This window comes from Poecile atricapillus, chromosome 1, assembly GCF_030490865.1.
Source record: "Poecile atricapillus isolate bPoeAtr1 chromosome 1, bPoeAtr1.hap1, whole genome shotgun sequence".
In the NCBI taxonomy this organism is placed as follows: Eukaryota; Metazoa; Chordata; class Aves; order Passeriformes; family Paridae; genus Poecile; species Poecile atricapillus.
This window is the reverse complement of record NC_081249.1, coordinates 173403305-173429351: the sequence shown is the minus strand read 5'-3', so window position 1 is coordinate 173429351 and position 26047 is coordinate 173403305. Positions and strand designations below refer to the sequence as shown.

General features: G+C 43.8%; 2 long non-coding RNA genes across 2 annotated transcripts in view; one reads left to right on the top strand and one right to left on the bottom strand.

Moving 5' to 3' along the window:
* LOC131589553 (uncharacterized) overlaps positions 1-23524 on the top strand; it is a 63101-nt gene extending 39577 nt beyond the window's left edge. Inside the window, exons 2-3 of the long non-coding RNA XR_009279772.1 lie at positions 14487-14738; positions 23413-23524. This is a non-coding gene — a long non-coding RNA (uncharacterized LOC131589553). The remainder of the gene's footprint in view (positions 1-14486; positions 14739-23412) is intronic.
* LOC131589558 (uncharacterized) lies at positions 729-19070 on the bottom strand. The gene is made up of 3 exons (XR_009279778.1): positions 18995-19070; positions 1133-1204; positions 729-852 (listed from the first exon to the last, which is right to left on the bottom strand). It is a non-coding gene; the product is annotated as an uncharacterized LOC131589558 (long non-coding RNA).
* Positions 23525-26047: the final 2523 nt, after the last annotated feature.

Here is a 26047-nt window from a genome sequence, read left to right as displayed (position 1 = left end):
TAGCAGAGAAGAGGATGAGCAAAATATCCAGCCACTGTTCTGTCCCCAAATCACCATTTGAGAAGAGGAAAGGGGAGCTTTCTTTGAAGTTGCTGAAGAAAAGGACAGGATAACCTGAGGAAAGATGGGGGCTTCTCCCAAAATCAAAACCACCTTGCTCACATCCACTCATCAAGGTTTTTTTCCTTTCTGTTTTTAATTTTTTTCCCCTTTTTTCTGTGCACTTTCTCCAAGAGGAAAGCTGGAAGCTGACACTGCCTCAAAATCTCACTTTAAGCCTTCCCCACCCCCAATTTATACTGGTTTTTTCCACAGCTCCCTCAGCCCCACCCATCTAACTCTGTGCCTTGCAGCACGAAGACTTGGACACACATGAAGGCATATTTGAACTATTGCCTTTGATAGTTACAGGGTCTGCTTGTGCAAACTAGGCTTAATACAAAGGTTCCTAATAGAAATTTATATCATCCAGGTCCCTCCTGGCACAAACAGCAGCTACAGATGTCCCTCTTGGCCCAGCTCAGGGGAACATTTGCAAGTTTGGTTCACACTCTCCTGCCAAACCCTTGTCTTGCAGAGTTCGAGGAATGCTCGGATGTTCAAGCCACCCCAAGCACATTTATGGTCTGTTCATTATCAAAACTGTTCTGGTGGAAATGCCCTAAACCAGTGAAAAATGTCCCCTGAGACTGGGTAGATTATTCTCCTCCGCCCTTTTACCTTCTTTTCCTTTCTTTGTCCCAGGGCACTGGTCAGCTCTGGCTCACCACCACCAGACACGTGCACACACAGCCAGGCCAAGAGGGGAAATGAATCATTTGCAGTGGGAGATCTGGATTGCAGGATACTTATCTTGAAAAAAAAAACAAACATACACATCTCCAGTAGCCTGGTAGAGGGAAAAAATCTTGGCCAACTCAAGTACTTCAGACAAGATTTCTTTGGGGACAGGAGCAAGACTAGTTTCCTATTCATCATGATCTTCCTTACTAAAAAAACCCAAAAAAACCCAAAAAAACAAACTTAAAAAAAAACCCTCACACACACAAAAATCAATCAACCTGTATACCAACCTTTTCAACTATAAAATAGACACACTGGGAATAGGGAGATGGGAAAATCCCTACCATACCTGTAGCTCCAGGCAGGATATCCTCTGTGTTGTGAACTTCAGGCATCTTTCAGGTTCCCAAAAGCTGGCAGGCTGCAGACATTGTACCAAATTGGATTACATGGGTAAGGATTCCTGATCTGAATGTCATTGTGGCTGCTGTGTACAAGCAAACACCATGTAGACAACACTCTAAAAACCCAACAGGTCCTCTGAGAACTTAGAGCTTCTCAAGGCAAAATTAATTAAGAAGTAATGAACTGAGCTTTTGATACCACAGTGGAAGTGTTGCTGCAGGCACAAACACTAAGAAAAGGGTGCTTTTGACTGATTTTTAATTAGAATTTAATAGTGCCCTGAAGTTACATCTCTCATTAAAAAAAAAAAAACTTACCTAGTTCTATGTGATGAACAATTCAAATTAGATTTTAACATATGCAAATAACTGGTCTGAAAGATCTTCATAAGAATCATAGAGATAGCACAGGTTAAATCCTTGACCATTTACAGTATATTTTTCTTTAACTGATCCGTCATCTAGTTTGTTTGCAATTAAACATTGGAATTAATAGAGTTTAAAAGAAGTACTGAAAAGCCATGTGAAATGCAGGCTTCAGCTGAGGTAAATTAGCACAGCCCATTGATTTTAACCACATTAACTATCTCACTGGAGTGTGTAGATCTTAACTACATGCAATATTTCCAAGTCATGGCCAGTCCCAAGTCCCCACTCAGACTGAATGGTCTCTTACTCCCCAAGATGTCCCATTAAATATTGTTCAGCACATACAAGCCTGGGGAATCTGCCCACGAAGTCACCCAGATTGCCAAAAAAAGCTCGAGCTGGAAAACAGAGTGTGTCAGGATAACTCCACGGGCTCCTGGGGTGGCTTGGCCAAGGTTTGTACCCCTAAGACATTTGCAGGTATGCTGCTGCTAGTGATAGCATCAAGAAACCCATCTGAGCAAGAGCCCACAGGGTATGGCCCGAGATGAGCTGCTGTGAGAGGAGGCCAGCAAAATACTTTCATTCATCCTGAGCAAACAGGTCCTTTCACTGCACTGTATGTAGGAGTACATTTATATCATGGAAATCTAACTTACTCTTCTGTCTGGAATGCTGCACTTCTCTCAGTAATTGTCCCTCCACCCCAAGATGAATAATGTCATGCAATACTAAGCAGCAAAATTAAATAATAAACATGATTGCCCTCAAATGCGGAGATTACCATTTAGCTGCTTTCCAAATGCATCTCCAACTCATTCAGAGGCACAACACAGCTGCTTAGATGGTAAAAATCAAAGGCAAAACTCCATCCTCATCACAACATCTGGTTGTGACGGAGCCTTTCACTTGGCTAAGCAGAAGGCAGAGGAGCTGTCAGGACACACAAAATCATACCTTCTGCCCAGGGTAAAGGGCATTTGGGTACCTAATGTAAGTGCCACAGTTGTTTCTCTCCACTCACTGTACCTGAGCCTCACTGTTCTGGATAATAAGTGACCTGAATCACTTAGAGATCCTCTGCAGCCCCACTGGCTGCGTGCAGTGCCAGCAGCAGCTGAGTACAGCCCACAAGCTCTGGTCTGCCATGCTCAGGTGTCTTCTCTGCACATTTCTCTAATCTTTAGGACTTCATTAAACATAGTGGGAGCAATCAACAGTGGTGCTTGTTGTGGTTTGGGGTTTTTTCCTTGCTTCTTTTTAATTACACAGGAATTTAAAGGTAGCCTAGAAGGGCCATGCCAAGAAACTATCTCTCCTCAGCAGTTCCATTAGTTAAGGATTGATTCTGCAGCTACTGAAAAGCAAGTCTGCACTTCCCTTTGATGGGACCACAGTTCATCAGGAAGGTTTCTGTTTGCACATGGGGGGAAACATCCTGCTGCCATCCTGCCTTTAGAACACAGCACAGGAACAGGTGTTGATGTAGCTTAAATGTCTAGGCTGTAATCTCTTCATGTGACCCCTGGCAGGTTGCATTCCCAAAGACAGAGGCTATCCAGGGATGAGGGAATGGGCAGGATGAGAGTTTCAGGTCATGGGAAGGTAATCCATGGGCAGATAATCCAGGCTGCACTGGGCAGGAAGCTGAAGTTTGCTCTGTGTGATGGGCTCCTATGCATTGGGTTTGTTTCTGAAGCAGTGATGTGCCAGGGGATCATGCTACACCTGGTTGTGTGGTACATGGAGCCTTTCCCCACTTTCAATCCTGTTACATCAGTACCCATCCCCATCTGTGGTGAACTCCCTACAAATATTTTTCTAGAGACAACTTTTTCTTTTACACCCATGGGACTTTTCCACTCTGCATTCAGATTTGATGCTGAAATAGAGGCACTGATTTTCATTCAGACAAACTGTCATCTCAGTGCTTAAAGAGACTCAGGCCAGTCCCAAACTTTGGTTGACTGTTTCTTTTCATCTTCAAGATCCCAGATCACTCCTCTGACCCTTCTCCCAGAAGTCCTTGGCTGTTTTGCTCCTTATTCATAGAATCACAGAATACCCTGAGTTGGAAGATACCCACTTTAACACCAGCATCATCCAGTCCAACTGTTCATGCCAGCCTCACAAACCCTGCTCTTTACCAAGGAATTACAGGGCATCCCAGCAAACAGCACTGTGAGCAGCAGCACCTAAAACCCTGGCTAGCTGAACTATCAAGGTGAGTCCTTTGGGAATAGAGGACAGAGGTATAAATTTGACCTTGTGATGCTTCTGCGTGGCAAGAACAGTTGGGAAAGCTCCCGGGTAAATCAGTCTCTTTTGGTGTTTATTGGAAGCTCTTGTCACTGGTTTGTAATTTTTGCTTAGCTCAGACAAGGAAGAATGTATGGGGGCTTGACAGGCAGATAATGATAAGAGTTCCTCAGCGATTACTCTGCATCACCCCCAGCACGGTGTTTAGAGAGTGCCTCAAGTGGGTGTTGTTTCAAAGGGGCAAAGCAGCTCCTCAAGAAGTTTTATGGCTTTGGAATTTATTTACCAAGGCAAGCTCAGGTCAGTCACACTATCTATTTCTTTTTTAATGAGGTGCTGTTTATTTTTCACTCTTGTGTTCTGGATGGATTGAGACACAAGGAGGTCAAACGACTTCTCCAAGTCTCCAGGGCTTCCAAAGTGAAGCCATTCTGCCTTTTAATGTGCTAAGCAAGGAGTTTGACTTGAAATCAGGGGAACTGCAAACATGTTTAAAGGTGCTTAAAAACCTTCCTAACAAGGAGCCTACATGAGACCCTTGGTTTTCAGTGTACTATTGAGTTTTAACACCTGTGCAGCTCCACTCATTTCTGCCAAGTGTCACAGCCAGCTGAGGTGATGTAAGGATATCCTTTGGGGAAATTCTGCAAAGAAACACTTTTCATTAGCTTCACTACTGATCTGGACAGATTCAGATACTCCTGCAGTTTTCCAAGTCTGAAATAGAAGCTTCTAAACTTAGCTTGGAGTTTTCTTCTTCAGACCTGGGCATTTGCCTTTCTGTCCAAATATACCAAATGGAAAATACTGACTCTCTTTCCACACCTTCCCTCCTCTTTAAAATTGTTGCATCAGACTGGGGAATTGAGAGAACACTTGCTGGAGGCTTATTTCAAGAAGAAACACTTTTTATTTTCTCCTTTCTTTTTGCAAAATGAGCAAACACAATTTGAGACTAAAATAAAATCACCTCAGACAGTCTTGCACATCTAGGTCATTAAAGTAAAGTATCAGGCAAAAAACAGTAGAGACTGGTGTCACTTACAGTGGCAAACCACAGAACCAGACTTAGGTGCTGTGGTGGAGCCTGTGAGCCTCAGACATGCACAATGTTCAGTGCTGCACAGCAGCAAACCTGCAGACAAGTTACTGTGCTCACTCCTGAGGCACACGGCCACGCCAGGGATGTCCCAGTTCAGATTTGGCTGTCCAGCCCTCTGCCACAGGTACAAGGAAAATAAGGGGCTAAAGTTTGTAGGAAATGTGCTAACTGGGTATGGCACAAGAATAAACCGTGGAGAACATAGGTGAGGTGTTTTCATCCAGTGTGTATCTTGGGAAGGTATCATTAAAGAGTTACCCTGTGGTTTTGCTCTTCCACCAGAACCTGCCTTCAGCTAAGGCTGGAGACAGACACAGAGCTGGATGGACACTTCTGATCCCCCTCATCCTTCAGGCTTCATGTGAGGTAGCTCAGGTCCTTCCCACAGAGACAGCTCAGCTCTTAATCAGTAGTTAAGGGGCTTGAAGATTTTGCAGGTTGCTTTTGGTTTTCTTTCTCTTGGTCCATGGAAATGCCCAAATGAGCAGGCCCTGGATGGTCCTGGGAAGAGGGGTTTCAACCTTTCCTGTTGGAGCTGGTCCAACTTGTGCTGCTAGTTAGCTGTTCACTGGAGCAGGAACCTACAACTTGGTTTTCTCACATTACACACATGAGTGTCCTGACCATGGGGAAGGAGAGTCCATCTTCCACTTCTCTCTGGTCTGGTGAATCTTTAATTATTTATGCCACATGGAACAGCTTCAACAGGAGACTTTGAGACCAGACCCCAGAGGATCTAACAGTTGGCTGCTCACAGCACGTTTTCAGGACATGAGAGGCTCTACATGGGAAATAGAAGTTCAGTCTGGGTTTCCAACAGCCTGAGAGAGGGCTTAGACCAGTACCATCTGTTTCCAGTGAACAACACTGATGTGCTGAGAAAGCTTATGGGATATAGCCACTTACAGAGCTTCTTGCACCCTGTAAATTTAGAGGATGAACTCTTGGTCAAATCAGGAGGGAGGATGAACTTCCCGTTTGTTTCCGTGGGCTGGGAAGTCATCAAGCAGGATTTAGGCATGATCATTTCAGCCAAGCCAAGGTTTAGGCAGGTTTGCATTTATCAGCGTGTCAGGAATGCAAATGCTCCAGCTAGGTGGGGCAGGTACCCCACATTAAACAATTAGACACCTACCTACCTTTATGGAGCTAATCTGCACTAACTCCACAACATAAAGATGCAGAAAGGCTATTAAAGTGATTGGGAATATGCAGTTAGAGAAGAGGGAAAGATATAAAGGCACACATGATGCAATGTTCCCGCAGCATAACCTGTTCTTGGGTTGTTTATCACAGGGAGAGGTTTTATTAGAGCTCATTAAATTTTAAAGCCTTAATGGCACCTTCTGTGCTGTGTGATTGGTACAAAAAGGAGAGCTTGGGAAGACATTAATGCAGCAGGACAGAAGGCACCTCCACTGCAGTGTTTGTGGCTGGGGAGATAAACTCCCGGCTGCCGAGCATCCGCGGGATTAGCACGACATCGTCTGGCCAGAGCCGGCACCTTCAGCCCGAGGCTGGAGCATCCCCAGCACAGCCCCATCGGAGAAGCGATTTGCGAGGTGAATTAACTGGTCCTGATGCCTTGCAGGAGAGCGTGGGAGTGTGACAGCCGGGAGCAGCAAATAAAGCAACACAGTACAGCAGAGTCGGTGTAACCAAGCTGTAACTCAAAAATTCAGATTCTCACTTTGTGCTCATTGCTTCTTCTTGGCTAAACCTGCCTGCTGGGTCTACTGTTTTGCTTTTTCTTCTTTCTTTTCCCTCATTTTCCCCCCACCTGGCTTTTTTTTAACTTCAATGTTTTAGCAACCAGTTGACATATTTTCTGTTTCCACTTCTTTTCCACCTCCAGACACACTCTGCAGACCAGGTGAGACACGCAGCCTTGAGACTATAGCAGTCATGGCCAGGAGCAGGAGTCAGTGCCAGCAGGCCAATAAAGTTACTGTCAGGTAGATGTTCTGTGCATGACTTGAACCTTTGCATTCAGAAACCAATAATCTGTCTGTAAGGCTTTTTTTTGATAATGATAACATTATTAGTTTGGGTTTTTTTAGGGTCACCAGGGCTGAAATTTTCGAAACATTTTTAATGGTGTTGAACATCTGAAACTCAGACTCCTTGGATGTCAAAGGCCTGAATGCACTTGGGTCCCTCCTCTCTGAGCCACACACATACAGCTGTAATCTGAAACTGTGTAAGCCTGTATCCAGGTCAGGGAGACAGCATGAGAGCTTATTTGCCTGACTCACTAACTTCCTTGCCAAGAGAGCATGAAATTTTCATGACACTGCAAAGTAGCTGATCCACAGCCTCTTAAATGTTGCTACTCCAGAGATTTTATACCCAGGAAGCACCCTGAATAATTGATCTGGTTTTGGGATGCAGGTTTGTTTATATGTATTTATTATTATTATTATTATTATTATTATTATTATTATTATTATTATTAATTTTTATTTAGGTAGTGGTGGTTTAAGAAAGATATATTGACTGAGTTGGGGAAAACAAAGTCTCTATAAAATCTTGGGTGGGATGAGACTACATACCAGCTCTAAAAATCTAGGACAAACCCTGGGAAAGTAATGCCTGGTTGTGATTTTAAGCTCTCTTCTGGGCCAAGGGAATAGTCTCCATTCTTGGAAATGGAATCCTCACCAGTCCACATTTTTAATATGACAGGTGTCAATCACTCAAATGAAACTACTGCTCCCCAAGAATGTTCTGTCCAAGAACTTTGAAATGACAGCTGAAAGTCACCTCTTAGAATCAATCACAGCCTTGTAGACATCGGGATATTCTTTTAAATTTGTGACCTTCATGGTTTTTTTCTTTTAAAAGCACCTGGGCAGAACAACAAAAGCCTCAAAGTCTAAAGCTGGCACTACTCTTCCCCACTTTTTTCTCATTGTTGGCTCAAGCCACAGCCACAGAGGAACATGAACCTTTTTCTGTATTCCACTTTTGCAGCCTAAAGCTCACAAGGGCCTCCCTGACTTTGCTGACTGTACCCACAGCCTCAGACCTTTTCTGGTTAGGATGGAACATTTCCCAAGATCAAGGTCATCCCAGACAGACATAGCCAAGAGGAGCTGTGGCTGTGAGGAGTGGACCAAGAGGACAGACTGATGGCTCAGAACAGAGTCATGCCCATTCCAAGCTGGATGGGGGAAGCAAGCTGGTCTAGGGGGAGGTGTCCATGCCCATGGCAGGGGGTTAAAACATGATGATCTTTAAGGTCTCTTCCAAACCAAACCATTCTGTGATACTGTGCCCAGAAGATTATATTCATTCTGCAGGAACAGTACTTGTAGAGCTGGCCTGGGCCATTCCTGAATTCTTATGGTTTGAGAGGTTCAGACAAAACATCACCAATCACTCAGAGGTTCGAAGCCACATGTTACAAGTTGAGTCTTGCTTTCACTCAGTGGGGCCCAGACTGGGTTGTTTTATTATTCAAACACACTACATCTTAGTCATGTTATTTTTTCAACATGGAAACAGCTACATTCCATCTACAAGCAAAAAGGCTGGATGTGCAGCCTGAACAGCCAAGACATGTCTGCATTTGCCTCTTTTAAACTCCTTGATAACTTTCTCTATCCCTGAGTAGCTTGAATAGTTTTACGAGTGACTCAAGAAAAAACAAGAAGCTATCCTTGACTGCATAAGCTGTGAAGGGTTCTCTTTGGATGAATACATTTTGATGGCTTTTCTGTGCCTCCTTTGAGTCCTCTGCATGGAAGTGTGTGATATCCCTTCAGTCACACAAGGACAAGAGAATCTCAGCACGGGCAACAACCATTTGAGGGTATTTATTGAGGCAGCCAGCCTGCCACAACACAGAGAAAATGTAAATGAACACCAGCCTAGTGCTTACCAAGAGCACACACAGGCTCCTCACCAGCACTGAGGGGTCTCTGTAATAAATAGCCAAGGGAAAAATTAAAAGCAGCTTGATAACAGCAGCAGGTAGCTGTGTTGAGCTGCTCCTGGCCCAGGGTGAGGTTTTCTCCCCAGAGGCTTTCTGGATAGAGATGTTCTTTTCTATCCATGCGAATCTTTTGGACACATGGGAAACACATGTCCATGAGGACAGAAGAGCTGTGGTGGTTATCCATGAGCAGTAAAGAAGTAAAGTAGCAAAAATTAGAATGTTTTACTTTTAAGTATTAGAAGTTATCTTTCCCCCCAAAAGCAGGGCCGCATTCAGTCTCTCATGCAGCCTTTCGGACCTGGAACTGTGACCCTGGCCAGGTGGTGACAGCCCTGGCTGTAGGTGTTACCATCCAGCCACCCAGAAGGTCCTGCCTGGGGACACACAAGCTGGCAGAGACACACAGACAACCCAGTTCCCATCTGACATGTGCTTTCCCAGTGACTACTCCATTTCCCAGACAGAGAGGAGCTAGAAAATTTCTTTTGCAGTTTTGATGCTCAAAAGAAACCAACCACAAACCAGTTTTGATGCATGCAGAGAGAGCTCTCAGCAGGGCCTCGGGAAATTCTCTGAGTCATTGGGAAGATACCATGAGGCCACCAGTCACAGGGATGGAGGGAAACCCCACAAATCTCCGGGCCACCACTAGATGTTCTCCTAACACCCTGCTGGGGGGAGCTCCTCGGTTCATTTCCTTAAAGCCCTGGGGTAGCTCTCCCAGCCCTTTCCCCATTTGAGGAAGGTGTTCTCAGCTCTCTTGTAGTTACATCTTATTTCCAAAAACCTGTGGCTTCATGCTTCACCTCCCAGGATAACTGATAACGCCTGTCCACCTGCCCAGTATCTATTTCCAAGCTCCTCCTTACCATTTTCATCCCTGAGGAGAAGCTAACAAATCCAGTGGTGACTCCATCCAGATCCACCCTGGTGAACCTTCAGCCCAGTCTGCTCCAGGAGCTGGACTTGGTGTCTGCCCCTCACATCAGCTCTGCAGGCCCTGCCAGTGAAGGTGCCATCCCCATTTGCCAGTCCCTCCTCTGGCAGACTGATCCCTATTCCCCATCACTGAGCAACTACTTTACTGAGAAGGGTATTTTCATCTGCACTGTTATTCTGACCTTGCACGTCCCTTGCATGTTCTTGCAGGAAGAGCAGCTCAAAGACTGCTCTTCCTACATAAACCTTTCTTTTAGACCCATTCCCTTCCTGCCAATGCCTTCTTTCATGACAAATTCACTCTCCTTTTCTTCTCCTGTCTCCTTAACTTCTCCTTGCAGTCAGATTCTCCTCCTACCTTTACCTCAGTAACTCCTACCTTTGCCTATAGCATCACCATTCTGGGGCTTTTCTCATCTTGCCTACACTAATAATTGCCACACCTCCTTCACCATCCCTGCCTTCAGCAGCACAAAATTCTTCCCCCCCAACCTTCCATCCCAGATGCCATGGCTATAGAAACCCCCCTTACCTCCCTGTACCAGCCCACTCTTCCTGCCTTTTCTTTTTGTGCCTACTCAGGCCATAATACCTACAAGTTTTGTCCTGACTTCCTAGACACAGCAAAATGATGACTCTTCTCCATCCTTACATTCCTTACTGTTCTCAAGACTCACTCTGACCCTCTCCACACCCCATAATGCAGCATCCATGGGATCCTGGTCTCTCTCTGCCTCAGCAGCCCTCTGCCTGTACACGGAGGATGCTTTTACCTGACTCAAGATTTCCATTATGTTCCCCTCATCCATTCCAGGCTCTGCAGCCAGAACCAAGGACTTCTCCACCTGGGTGAGTCCTGAGTGGACTTGGCTGCCCTGCAATGGTTTGGGAGCTGGGAGACAGGAGCTGGGACTGTGCTGCTGGACACTGCCCTGCCACGTTCTGCAGCAGCTCCCAGAGTGGGAGGTTCTCTGGCCCATGGTGTTTCTCTCCCCATACACACTCACTGTTACTGTCTCACACCCTCCTTTTTTCCTCCTTCTGGAAAGACATTCCAACCACAACAGCTTGTTTCACAGCCACCTTCCCTCAACCCAGATACTACAGATGATGTTTCATTTTCCATTACTGTAACAACGATGTGACTCAGGAGCAGTTTCACTTTTCAATATTCACATGTATCAACAGATCAGCAAAACTGTTCTTGAAACCTCCTAAAACTAAAGGTTTTCTCATGAGCATTCAGGTCTTTCTTGTTTTCATCCTTCCAGATCTGACACAAAATAATAGCCTGAACACACAAAAAAAAGATTTGTATTTGACCAAATTCTGGTGTACCAAAGCAAAGCAGAACAACTCATGAATAAGCTGTAGATGGCCAGCACAATGGGTATGAGGCAAGCAGATTTTCTTTTGCTTATCTCCTGTCTTTGAGGAGGAAGGGTGACATCAGAAGCTGAAAAAAAAAATAGTGTCAAATGTGGGTCGCCCACATTTTCAGAGAGGGCCATAGAGAGCTGGTTAGAGCAGCAACAGCAAATACTGCCAAGAATGTGTGTCATGCAACTCCACACACAGACAACAGCTCGCTGATTGAATGATGAAAGCACTGAATGATGAAAAAAGAGAACTTGTGGTCAATTATATAGGTGCTAGAAGGGCCAGTAAGAAATGAGAGGAACAGAAAGTTACTTGTGATGGAACTTGATGCAGCTGATGTCACGGAAGCTCAGCGAGATGACTGTCTGATACTGAAATAAAACTGTGGATTAGGAAGGGCAGACTGGGGGCAGTTCTGTTTAGCACCACTGTGGAGTTGTGAGCTGCTGGGTCAGATTTACAAGATGCTCAGCAGATCAGGGAGAGTATCTGCAGAATGATCTGCTACAGACCACCAGACAAAGTCACAGAGTCAAAAGGCAGGATGATTGTTCTTTAAACCCATTATTCATTTAACCCTCATCCAATTTGTGGACAGAAGAGTTCTGTATGCACACAGAGCTCCACGTGGGAGACACATGCTAGAGATGTAAATAGCCAATAGAAAAATAGCATTTGAGTGAATTCTTTAACCCATGAGGTCACACCCATGATGAGGGTGTTCATTGCAACATACCTTGGTGAACCAAATTCTGGGTAGAAAGTTTGTTGACCTCTGAATGCCAGGCATCATTGTGACCTGATTGTGACCTGATTATTTGTCTGCCCTAAACACTCAGCATTAAAAAGGTACATTCTCAAGCTCAAAGGAAAATTACTATCCAGATTCACTGCTAGACAAAATGTGGGTAGAAAAACCCAAATGAAAGTTCAGGCCTTTGATGAAGGGCTTATCAGATGGTCAAAAAGTCGGGATTTCCAAGTCAAGGGTGCAAACAGATCACACTTAAAATCTCATCCTGGTTCAGCAGCAAAGTGAAGGAATCAATGTGAAATTGAAAAGCAATCACAGCTGTGAAATGTGGAACAGCTGGTAGTTAACTTAAATTGAAGTAACTGAAAGAAATTAGTAAGTAAAATTAGAACTATATAGAAACACCTCAGAACAGAGCAAAGAAAGTAATTTTTCTTCTACTAAGAACAAAAGAAGTTTAAAAATAGTGCAGGAATACCACTAAAGACTGGTAGTAAAATGGATGGAAATTTAAAAAAAAAAAGTACTAAATAGATATTTGTCTGTATTCAGAAAGAAGTAAGAACATGTGCACATATAACACAAGGTTTCTGATGGACATTTTTGCTCAGTTGCATCAAGAGTCTCATAAGCAAGATCTACTAGGGAAAAATATTTTAAACAAGCACTATGGATAATTAGCATTCCCAGAAGAGATGACATAATCTCTCTCCCACTTCCATTTGAAGAAGTGCTCACAATGTATCAATACTCCAAATGGGTAAACAGATGAGCTGGGTAAGTACAGTCAAAGAGAAATTAATAGGAAATGGTAATTGGCATCTTTCAAAGAACAAGAATTACTTGCCAAACTGAGTTACTATTTTGATGAGTTTGGCCCAGACATGACAGATTCAGGGTTTTCCAAGGCTGTACCAGGGAACAATGCTGTGTCCTGTAAAGCACCAAAAGTTATCCCATAATTGATGTGAGAGCTGGAGAAGTGAGAGATTGCACACACTAATGAATGGCACAGCACAGGGTCCCAGTACAGCACTATGAGAAAAGGGAATAAAGGAACTGTGAGCGTGTATATGGTGTTAGAGGTAGGCAGAGGTGTAGGGAAATCATTTCCATGCTCATGCAAAGCAGTAGAAAGACCACTGCTGAAACAGTCCCTGACATGCAGACTCGTGGAGTGAGGGAGCAGCTGTGGGGAGAGGACCCTGGGTGCTGCCCCCCTTACACTGCTCCTCCCCAGGAGCTGCTTTGAGGCACCACTGGAGGCTGGATTTCAAACTAGGAAACCTTTGGCTTCCCAGGAAAGCCACTCTTGCTGCCTTCTGTTGACTGCACATTGCCCATGTGTGCACTCTTCAAAGGAATCTGAAAAGAGGAAACAATGAACTACCTGCAATAGCAAACCTGCAAAGACCAGAGCAAACATCACCCTGTATGAGGTTCAGGACTCACTCTGCTCTTTGGTCTTTTATTTGCTTTATCCATCACATGAAATCTCTTCTCAGTTTACTGTGACTGCATGTAGGCTAACTGCACAAACGTTTTCACAAAACACCACTTGCTCTTGAGTTCCTATCACCACAGGCTTCTAACTGTGCCAGCCCAGGTCTGGCCTTGAGCATGACCTTTGGCAGCGTGCATGTGCAGCAGGCATGTTTCAGACCCAGCTGTCAGGGCTGCTTTTCCATTTGATCCATTACAGTTGTCTGTTAAAAGACAAAAATAGTCTCAGCACCAGCAACTGGGACTTCCTTCTGAGAGCTGAGTTCCCCAGCCACAGTCAGTTCCCCAACTGCTTCCCTTCTGAAACATAGATGTATTTTCCACATATTTGGCCTGCTTTCAGTGGGAGAGGTACAGGCCTCACCACCCCTCCTCTCTTCATCATGCCCTTTCTCCAGAGCAACCCAGATCCTCATAGGAACCCACAGGAACCTGACACTGGCTGGGGAGTCATGGAATCATAGATATGTATTTATCCAGCTGTTTGCTGGACATTTTGTCCAGAAGGATCCTGTGAGAGACAATGTCAAAAGTTTTACTGGAATCCAAAATGATTATATCAACTGGTTTCCCTTGATCAAAGATTATTATTATGACTGACTACCTTGTCTTAAAAAAAAATGAAGTTGGTTGAGCAAGACTTTCCCTCACAAACCTGTGCTGGCTGTGACCAGTGTCTGCCTTGTCTTCCAAGTGTTCTTCAACAACTCACAGATTAATCTCCATAATTTTACCAGGCACTAAAGTGAGACTGCTGAGGTGCTTTACTGCTCAGCACTGGCACGTAGGAAGACTAATCTGTAGGTATCTAGCTACCACAGATGACAAAAAGTGTGATTGCTAAGGAGAGGAAACAGACTGTGGGTTAAATGTGGTCTGGAAAAGGGGAGGGTTCATGGTGTCTGCCATTCTGCAAAGTTATGCCCTTTTTTGTACCTTGAATATACATTGAAGAAAACACCAGGAACTAAAGACTGCTTTGCTTTAGGTGGGAAGGTTGAAATAGGTGTGTTCCTTATGTATTAAGCAGGTGTATTCCTTTTACATCAACAGCACACTGTCTTCTGCTGGGTCCAGACTGGAAGAAAGGAGAGATTTCATCAGTGCTCTTTGATAACTGGGACAAAACACCAAACGCATCATGGGACTGGTGGGCTCTCCATCCTTTGGATCTCCAGAGCAAAGCTGCCCATCTCTGCAGGAGATGCTTTAACCCAGCAGACTCAGCAGCCACACGCTGGCAGAGATCTCCCAGTCACAGACCTGGCCCACTGCTCCACATGCTGGAAACCCAGGGGAGGTTTGGTGAGAAGGAGATTGTTTGGGCTGGTTTTTCTTTTGAACCCTATAATAACACTGCTCACGTCTAGTTGTGCACACTCTTTAAAGAGCTGGGATTCCCCCTTCTGATAGCAGCTACACAGCAGTCACGCTTTTCTTTAATCTCCACCAAACTATTATTTCAACATACCACCCACACAACCAGATGAAAAAGCACTGGTAAAAGGGTGTTGTTGTTTTGCTCTTTCCTTCTCAGAAGAAAACCAAGGCTTAGAAGAACAGCACAGAGTCCATCTCTGTATGTACTAACTCCTCCTTTCCGTCTGGAATTTCCCATCAGTTATACCATAAACAAACTCCCTTCAAATATGCTAAAATAAAGTGAACTGAAATTCAGTAGCAGACACAGAATTAGGGACTACTTGTAATCTGGTGGTTACCAAAGAAAGATTAAAAACTGATAGAATCTGATTTTTCATTTTAGATTATTTAAATTTCTTATTCAATAAAGCAATAATTCACTTTATAAATTAGGTTGCATTTGAATACAGCTTTTCATTCGATTTTGTGATTGAGCTTGATAAGGCTTTTAACTACAAGAGGTTGCTCCTTCATTTCCAAATAATGGATAATACTTTGAAGAGCAAATACCAGCATGTTATTGCCATTTTTCAAAAAGATTTAGACATCATAACAGATTCATTCTTTTTTTTTGTTCTATCACTGATGTTTCTACTAAGACTCCCTCTAGCAGGAGACACAAGATGGTGTCCTAACAGAAAATGTCGTTGCTGGGGAAAAGGGCACAAATCTTAGATTACCATGACAGGTTCATAATTTTTTTACAACAAACACTATAAGGGAACCAGAGAACTATCACAGATAACACCAGAAGGTATCTTTTTTTATAAACAGTACAGCAGATTTTACTTTCTCCTCCTGTTTTTCTGCCTTTAGATTGCTAAAAAGCTTTTTGGAGCAACCTGTTTTCCTGGTCTTTAAAGAAGTCCTGAGCAAAGGGACTGCCTGGCTGTGCAATGTCAGGTTTCTCCAGGGCACCCAAAACTAGGTATAGGATACCAGTGTCTGCTCCTGCAGCTACCTGCAGACATTCACATCCATCTCTCTGTAGAAGACATGAGCTTGTCATTGCCCAGAGCCCTCACTGACATCTAGGCATGTATCTCAAATATCTTGAAACCAAGCAGAGAAAAGACGCTGCATTCTTTCTGGGCCATCTTTCTTCTTCTGTCCTCATAGCCCTTTCCTCCTATTCCTGAAAGTGCCAGGATGTCACCCAAGCTGATGAGACAGGAAAGTGCCCCTGCAGAGGAATGAGAGATATATTTTATGGGTGTGCTTACATTTCTGTGTTCTTTGGTGCTTGGCAGCATAACAAGACACCTTTTATTTTCACCCATGTATTTGCTGTGTGCATTCCATAAGCTGCAGCTCCAGGGTGTAGCTGGCCTGCAGCCTGCCTTTCTCCTGCCAGTCATCCTGTTTTCCTGGGACCTGAGCAGTGATGCTGGCACAGCACACCATGACACTTTCATTCAGTCAGGTCAGTGGGAGCATTGCCATTTGGTTCTGGAAAACTGTGGGATTTTCATGTCTCATTATATGTAGATATCTATAGTTGGTTGTTTGCTTTTTTAAAATTTGCTATAATAACTGGGTCTCTTACAGTATCTTTTTGCCACTTCATCTCAAAATATATGCAAAGAAAGTCTTTAAAAGAATTCACAGAAATTCTAAAAACTAAAGAAAAACTAAAAAGAAAACTAAAAACTGAAGAAAAACTAAAAGAAAACTAAAACTCAAGACAGAGATGAGATTAATGAAAAGAGACCACAAGATGAGTCCAGAACTGAGCTGTATCTATTTTCTTCCCATTACTTGACAACACACACTACCAAAGCTGGCAGAGAATTATAAAATATTTGCATTTCTTAAAATGTTGAAACCTGCAGGTTTGGCTGACCAGAGTTTTCATGCAAAAGCATCGCACATCTGGGTAGCCTGGAGTACACAGAGAGTTGTGGTGTCAAAGTCCACCTGCTTCCACTCTGCAAACTCACTCCAGAAAAGTTACTGCAGGTGTCACTCTCACGCACCACAGACAGACAGACAGACTTTCCATCCCCAGTGTCACGTGTTAAAATGTGCCTGTGCCACTCCAGCACCAGGTGAAGCTGTCTTTCCATGAGTAATTTGATTTACAAAATGATTGAAGCTGCTAGTGTCAAGAGAAAAGATGATGGAAGGGATGCTTTTTAATGCTGAAGAATCTTTCCAATTTAAATGGTTGCTTCACAAATGAACCTTCAAAAAGTACATTCCCAGCACCAAGGAGGGCATAGAAATCATGCCTGGAAAATTAGGCTGTAAATTCATTGTTTAAGTGAAAGCAAACTGCTGAACACAGAACAAAATCCCAGGTGCCTATAGGAAGACAAATTTATAGCAAGATATATTTATGCTGGGAAAAATGTGCCAGAGCTCAAAAGTCAGTGTTTTCAAGGGTGATTTCCAGTAGATTTTTCTTTTGTCTGTTCCATTATTATGATGGAGTAAGAGGATCTGAAAAACTGGTGGAAAGGAGGGGGGAAAGCTTGAGTTTTCTTTCTCCTTTGGGTGTACACATATCTAGAAATCTCACAGAAGACCATACTTTTTTTTTCAGACTGTATCAGGGAATTTATCTGAGAAAAAGCGAAGCAAATATCTCCAAATACGTGCCCCACTAAATATTTCACTTTAGTTTGAGGCTTAATATAATAGTTTCACCAGGTAATTTATTTTCTTTAAAATATTGAGTTGCTTATAACAGTACATTTTTTGAACTCATCACTGAAAGTGTTCAAAAAATGTGTGGTTGTGGAACTTAGGGACATAGTTTGGTGGTAAACTTGGCAGAGCTGGGTTAACAGTTGGACTGGATGATCCTAGAGGTCTTTTCCAACCTAAATGATTCCAGCAGAGACTGGAAGGGGTCTTTCACACCCACCAGCACCCCCAAAGACTCAGAGGAGATGCCTCAAAAAAGACATCAGAGGTAACCATCCAGCTGCAGGAGATGGTTCCATGGCCTGGCCACTGCAAAATGGAATCATCATCCAGCTCACCAACAACATATGAGCCTCAGTTTCCCCATTGGAGGTCAGTGACATAAAGGAAATGGATCAAATTAAGAAACAAGTAACTGTAAAATAGAGCCTGCCAGGTCTGTCAGCTCCCCCACTGAGGTGCAGACAGGTGGACCACAGAAAGCCTGGCAAAGGCTCACAAAAATCAGTTGTGCACAGCATTTCTGCAGAGAGACCTGCTGCTGGCAGGAGTGTGCGTCCCACTGCTTGCTGAGGCTCGTGTCAAGGGAGGGTTCACCCCAAAGGAAGTCACAGAGACCTCTGAAGTCTTCCCTTTTTTGAGAAAGTCTGAGCAACAGAGCACAGGGCTCACAGCTCTACCCTCTGTGACTACTCCATCACACAGCTGAAGTTCAGATCAGTGGCTCAGGACCTGGTTTGCTCTAGATAAGGTCTGGCATGCCCAGGGTGATTCCAGCTGTATACATCAGGGAATTCTCAGTGCAGAAGGACCCCAAGATGATGCAAGTTGCACATTTTGGTAAAGAGAGACATCCTTTTCAACAAAAGGGCTCACAGTCCTGAGTGTCCCTGTGTGACTGCAGACCTCAACAACACACCACGCTCAGGAGAAAACCCAGCACATAAAGTACTGCTCCCAATGAAACCGGCCAGCCTTTTTGTTGTCCTCTTGCCTTTTTCCTCCCCCTCCTCCTCCGTTCCATTTCCTTTTCCTGTGTGCTTACATGGCAGCCCCTGTACATGTAAATCAGTAAATCAAACCATTTACAGAGCATTATTTTCTATGTTATCTCTGTTCTGCAAAACATTTCCTGCTTTCCTGTCTGCAGCTTTTCTCTAAGGTGCCCCTCAGTGCTCAGTCCCACAACAGACATGCTGGGGTCACCCAGTGGGCGCCTGCCAGCTCTGTGACATCCTCCCCTACAGGGTACCAGCTTCCTAAAGCCACCCACCTCGGGGGTTTGGTGCAGCTCTACAAAGTGGACTGCTGGGATCTTTGCCATGGAGAGCTGGCAGCAAGGGTCCCTGAGCACAGCAGGAGCTGATGCAATGTAAACACCAAAGCCCTTTGAATCCCTGCTGCATCAGCTGGGTCTGGCCTGGCTGCACAGCAAACTGAAGGAGGCTAAGGGCACAACGGTAGCAAAAAAAAAAAATATTTGGACTTACAGCAGAGTGTTTGAGTGAGATTTGGTTTATCTGAACCGCAAGTTTGTCCAAGGCACTTTGCGTATGTCAATTCTTTGTTCTTCAGCCACTCCACTCCCTTGGGATTCAGAATGGGAGGATGAATTTTATTACTTTGCTTCCATGGTTGACACAGTTTTTGTATTAACCCCAGATTTAATATCCAAAAATATAAGAGTCCTGCAGTAGCACAGAGCTTTGGGTAGCCATTTTAGCTGTTTGCATAAGATGCAAAACCAGCTTGAACTTCTCTCTGATCTGTGATGGTTAAACCGATTTCAGGTCTTGGCCCAGCACTACTGATGGTTTGAGTTTGTAAAAAAAATATGAAATGAGTATTCTTTGAACCGCACCCTTTTCCTCCCCATGCACTAACAACTGTAACCTTTCCACCCCTGTGGGTGTTAGAGTTTCTTAGTAAAAGGAAGGGTTTTCATAAGAAAAGAAAGCCAGACATACCTGTCACAAGGCAGCACGTGTGGCGTGAGCAGCAGAGCTGAGCCTGTGGCACAGCATGGCGAGTACTGGTGGGTGTCTGCTAACTCATTATATTTTCAGTTTACTTTTATTCTGACAGCTGGGGCTGAATGAAAGGACAAAGTGGATAGGCTGGGATGCTTGGGAACACACATGCTCAGAGACTGAATTCAAAGTTTGGAGCCAAATTCCCTGAGCTGCAGCAGCACACTCACTGTCTCAGCTTTGGCCACACCACTGGCAGCAGGGTGTCCCAAAGAAGCTGTTAGATACAACCCCACCTTGTCCCAAGGATCCTAAGGTCCAGACTGGCACCTCTCCACTCTTACCACACAGAGGATGAAGTTGTTGCTCCAGAGAAGTCAGTGGTGTCAAATGTCTCTCAGAAGCTCTGTGTGACAACCAGCTGCACTCTGCCAGCGAGCTCCTAACAGGGACCATAATAATCCCAGTATGTGACGGGGTAGGACTGTCAAACATAAATAGAGCTTTTCTCTTCAGAGTGAGAGACCTTTCCTTGGTGAGGGCATAATCAGTCATATTCAACTTAGTGGATTTCCACCCCTGAGGCACACAGTACATCACTGCACCAGTGAAAAAGGAGAACAGCCAAATTTCTACACAGCACTCACAAAAACAGGCAAACTTAAAGCAGGAGGGCTTCCAACACAGACAGGAAATGCAAGCATTTATGCAGCCTGACTAAGCAGCAGGAATCCTGCCCATCACATGTAGGAAAGCCACTGAATCAAAAATCTTAGCAACTGACAGCCCCATGTTTTTAATCTCCAGCAGTAGGACTGGAAGGCTTCTGCATTCCCTGCAGACTGCACACTATGGATTGGGCATGCATGGTCACACAGAAATCCATGTAAGCTCTGTGCTGGGCTCAGCTCAATGGTTTTGCCACTCAGCTGCCAGGGTGGCACGTGTATGCCCTCATGTGTAAGGGAAAGACTCTGCAGGTAGGAAGTGGCTGGCAGGAAGCTGACCTTTGGTTTTAGCAGTTTAACACATTCTGGTCTGAGGGATCCAACCTGTGGTTGATCCTGATAGACTTAAAAAAGCACCCTGGCCAGCTTTTGTCCCTGTCCCAGAGCAACAGCATCACAGCCACTGTCACAGACAACCCAAGTTTGAACCACAAGCTACCAAGATTCTTTGCTAGGCACAGTTTGTATCATACCAGTGCAGCAGGGGCAAGCAGTGCTTCAGCCACAGCAGCACAGAACAAAATTCAGTGCTTCTTAGCCCCTGGGCACTGCTGAATTAGAGAGACTCTTGGGCACTTTCCTGCCTTTTTTATGATTAAGGAAGTCCTTTTTGCCATCCTGTATACACTGCACTCCCCAGACAAGTCTGCAGCTCTGTCCCCTTTCAGTGCACTGCCTGGTAACATGAGAAGAGACATTTGGCTGTTTCCTACTAAGACCTGTACTTCAAGACACTGTTTTCATTTCCTCACTTCCCATGCTGCAAATTTAAAGCCATATTCTATCATTTTTCAAGAAAAATTAACCTTGTTTACCTACAAAAAAGGTGCATGACTGCACAAAATTGTCTTCCTGGGTAATCTTTTGCAATACATGACCACAGTGCTGTATTCAGTTGCAGGTGGAGGAAGGAGAGGCAGATGATCTGACATTTCCTCCATTTATAGGTTCTTGTTGGTCACAACCAGGGGAAGATAACATTAACACAGAGTATTTTCATACGCAGTGGGACAGAGAAATATCATACCTGCTTTTCTCTTGATAGTTTCTAAATGAAAGTTAGTTCATAGTTTCTCTATCATAGCTGTGAAAATTAAAAAAAAAAAAAAAAAATCTGTGTTATGTAGAACTGAGTTAAAACAAGGCTGGACCCTTTTCTCTATTGTTTGGATAGTCACTGTACCTCAGTAGGAAAACGATGGAAAGTGCATATAAGATATCACCTATGCAGCTTACCTTGCTTGAACATGCTACCTTAAAGGCAACTAGCTAAATAGCACCCAGAAATTAAATGGCAGAAATAAATATTCTCAAAATGCCCAATCCAAACTCATCTAGGTTAAAAGAAACATTTCCATTTACTTCAACTGGATTTGGCCAGGGAGTTTCTGCACTCTTCTTTAAAAGGTTCTTCATCTGATCTTTTTTTACTAAGTAAGATGTCAGTGCAATACAGCTCATACCAAAAATTTTATTGCTGTACTGCTTGTATTATCTCCACTGAAAACAGAGTAAACTTACTTGCAATGTTTGGTTTGGCTTTGCCACCCACAGAAGATCTAGCTTGGTGTTCATCTCCAGTTACAGAAGATCTTGTGAAAATTTTTTGAAAGCATCTTCTGACATGATATCTTGTATCAGTCTTAATCTTTCAGGGGAACGGTTGTAGGTGATGTCAGTTGGGGCTGTACTGCTGAAAGAAGCATGAAGAAGATAAATAGTAATAATTTTCAAGTCTGATTGGAAGATTCAAGATGTGTAATCTCTCATTTCCCTATGGAGGACCATGCAATTTTCAAAGTTTCATCATAGAATCTAGCTGGAAAATGCAAATGTGTCTCTGACTATCCTAAACCAAACATTAGGGAGAAAACAATCAGGCAGGTATTTGACCCCACAGCTGATTGCAGCCAAATGGGAACCTTGAACTGGTACATCACAAATACCACAAAGGAGCCCACTGGTCTCTGTGAAAACTCCAGCTCTTCAGGTCTGAGAGCACCCTGCTCTTTTCTATCCCACATGTGTGAATGAAAGACAAATACAAAGACAAATCAGCTGCAGTCATCTCAGAAAAAATATTCATTCATTGTGTTTTCCTTTGGGTTTCATTTCTACTCAGAAAAGGAACAACATGAAATCACATGTTTGAGGCAGTGCACAGACTGGCTCCAACAATATGTCCAGTCAAGCTGTGCTGGGAAAGACAGAAATTTCACCTATTCTCCTCCACAGATAGAAACCAACTTCAGCCTCTTTTTTCCCCAATTCCTTCTGGGTTCCTGAGAATAAATTGCTCTTTACAGAAAGACCCATCCCTAGAAACCTTCTCCAGAGCAGAACCAAAGTAACTTTTTTACACCAGAATGAAAGTACATACCAAGCATTTCTTTAATTTTCAGAAGAAATGTTTCAATACAGATACCAAAAGTAAACTCAGTTCTCTGCTTGCCTTAGGTTGCCACCTTGCAGTTCCTTCCTGTCCCACCTTAGCCCTCAGCAGTCTGCAAGTCCTGGCAGACCCTTGTGGAGTCCTGTAAGCACCTCACTGTAAGTGGAATTTGTAGGAGTTGATTGAGAAGTTGCCTGAAAACTTAATAAATCTGGTCATAACTGACTTTGACTGAGTGACACACAGCATCAGCAACAGCACATAGAACAGGTGTCACAAACAAGGTCTAGCCTGGCAATGTAACATTGGGATCTTCTTCCTCCTTCACATAAAGCCTAAACTAGGGCACTTGGTAAAGAGCATATGCTCCTTCTTATCAGTGTTCTTATCTATTACGGAACTCCTGTAACTGAATTCTTCTTCTAGAAGGTACTCTAACCACCATCAAATCTTTAGCATTCTCAGCCTTTTCTATCCTACCTGTCAACAAAATAGGCTCTCCCTCCTATCACCACTCCCTTTATCTGGCTCTGTTTCCCATTTATCAACACCCAGCCAATTCATATGTATTCAGGTGAGTTCATGTGTCACACGCAGAGTGGGAATTACCTCCATGGTAGAAATGAGCACCTCCCGCAGGTGCCCTGCCCCTGAGCAGCCACAGGGCTCGGGCAGCTCATGGGTTGTCCCTCCGGGGCAGTGATTCAGGTGCACACCCAAAACAGCAGCCCAAACAAGAGTCTTGGCAGTCACAAAAGCAACCTGCCACCTCTGTACAAGTGACAGAATTTGACAGCAAACTTCTTTTTTTTCTTAAGGTTGCTTCTCCTGCTAGGTGCTCTGCTGGCAGTGGGCAGCCTCTGCTTTCTGTGCCCACCCAACTAAAAGTGCCCACTTGGGGAGCCTGATGAAGTTGTGCCCACAGAACTTATTTTAGCTCACCGCACTTAGGACTGCACGTGGTTTCGTCAGCTCTTCCTGCAGCTCTGTCAGAGCAGCCTCTGAGCACGGCACGAGCTGGAGCACTCCGTCATCTCCTCTGCAAAAAACAGGGGAAAAAAAAAGGTAAGTGTTCTATCTCTGAGTGAAGGCATTGCTTCTATTTAGCAGCATTTTCTTTGTTCTGTTTTGGTCACTGTTTCTCCATACCATGTTTCTCCATGCCGTGTGTTTGTGCTCAAGAAGTGCAGATTGTGTTGATGCCTCACCGTAGTCTAAATCTCCTTGTGATTGATGCAGTTGCTGTCTGTATTAATTAATTGCAGTTAATGCAGTCCTTCCTTCCTGTCTTCCTTATGAATTCCCTTTCCCATAAAAAACATATTTCTCTTAGAAATCAACTTTAGTTCCGGTCAGGGATAGACAATTATTAGGATTGAAGGATTTTGGCAGAATAGAGGTTGCTGTGAGCTTAGCTTTAGCTATCACTGCAGTGCATGAGCCATGAATACAGAATTATAATAGAAATATGAATGCTGGGTTCCTTTTCAGGAGAATTCATATCCAGCCTTTCCTCTCCTCCTTACTCTGCTGGAAAAGTAAGACAGGCATTTAATTGTCAAGTTTACCTGCTGGTCTATAAAGAATAATTGGATACGCTACATTCCTTCTTTTTCTCCACCTTTTATTCACACAGTGCTGCTGATCTCTGGCACTCAGGAATGTGGAGGCTAACTGGAGTTTAAATTAACTTTTTTTTTTTTTTCCCCCAAAAATATTTTCAGAGTTGACTACTTCACAAAGACCAAAGAGCATCTGGGTTTATTTTAAACCTGTCCTTCTCATAATTCTGCTTAGATCTGCTGCTGCCTCTAAACCAGCAGCTCTTTAACTTCCAGCAACTTCATTGTAGAGAAGAGAGTTGTAGAGGGGAAAAAACAAACAAACAAACCAACAAAAAAAAAAACTAACACAAACACAACAACAAAAAAACCCCACCAGCACTTATTCTGCTCATTAGTGCAAAATGGTCAAGACTGATTTTCTTCTGAGATGTTTTCCAAAGTCCTCTACACAGGACAATATGTTTAAAGAAATTTAAAGTTTGAATTGGGCACCCTCTCTGTACAGATTTCTGCCTGAAAGTGCAGACAACTCTTTCAGTTTCAGCATTTCCCAAGCCTCTTAGAAGACACTGATCTTCCAGCACTGATTACACAAATAATATTGCTGTCAAGTGTCAGGATGCTTTTGGAAATACCTACTAACTGGAATTTTTACATTAATAACTTCCAGAGTAGACCCTAAGTGTGCCAACAAAGAATGAGATGCTCATTGTGGTAGATGTATAAAGAGCCAGAAGAGATCAGAGATGCAGATTCAGACAAAACACCACAGATTCAGCAGAAGTGAGTGGGCTCACAGACGTCAGAGGTGCATGTACATGCAAAGAGGAATCTTTGAGCATCACAGTTTTTGTTGGTATCACTGAAGTCTTCAAGGGGAAAGCCCTGCTACTAGTATGGGAGTAGGTAGCTACAGGAGGTGACCCAGATGTCAAAAGGGAAAATGGAAGTTCTCCAGTTAGTTGAGAGCAAATCAGAGGACAAAAAGGAACAAAGAAATTGTGTTTCGTGGTAAATAGAGAAGGAGGAAATATTTGTGTCTAAGTTCAGAACACTGTTAAATACCACTTGCAGGCACTCTGTTAAAAATAGGATTGTTTAAAGAAGACACTGTGGTTTTCACAAGGCTTTACAAATCCTATTTGCTGAGAGACATCCACTTTAGACAAAAATAAAACAATTTTGAGATGAAAATTGTTACTAGACAGTAACAGCTAGTATGCCTGTGAGCCCAAGACAGGTCATGAAATTATTCTGGGCAATTCTTAGCTCTGTTTTTCCCCAGCAACATCTTTAGTACTGATGATGCCACCACAGCAGTTTCCACACAGACCCACAAGGGCAGGGCCAAGACCCCTATCAGGGAGAGATAATCTACTGTCACAAGGTCAAAGTCAACACTATCTTTGCATTTTATTACTCCTGACAAGGAGAAGCCATCCTATCTGTGCTCACTCTTTGCAGCACAGTTGAGATATGCTGTGACTGGGGGATTTAAGAGGGATGAAACAGCCTGTGATCCCTGTGACTGTAGTGACTGCAATGAAGGTGTCAGTGCAGGAAGAGGAGAAGCTTGTGAATTTGGGAGTTTTATCAGATGTGTTTGTTTATGAATAAATATTCTCTGCAAGTGTCATTGCCTGGTGGAACAGGACACTTGTGTCTGGTCCAGCATCCTCTGACTTCCAGGAGCTTGAGCAACAGAAGAGGTATGATTTACCATTTGTGAATCTCCTGGGACAGCAGTGGTTGGAAAACCACTGCCTTGGGGCAGAGGGAGGAAAAGCAGCAGCAGGATGGTGAAAGGCAGGAATGAACTGTGGCAATACATTCAGGGAGAGACAGAGCAGGTGATGACAGGCTGCAGGAGGTGACCAGGTCAGCGATG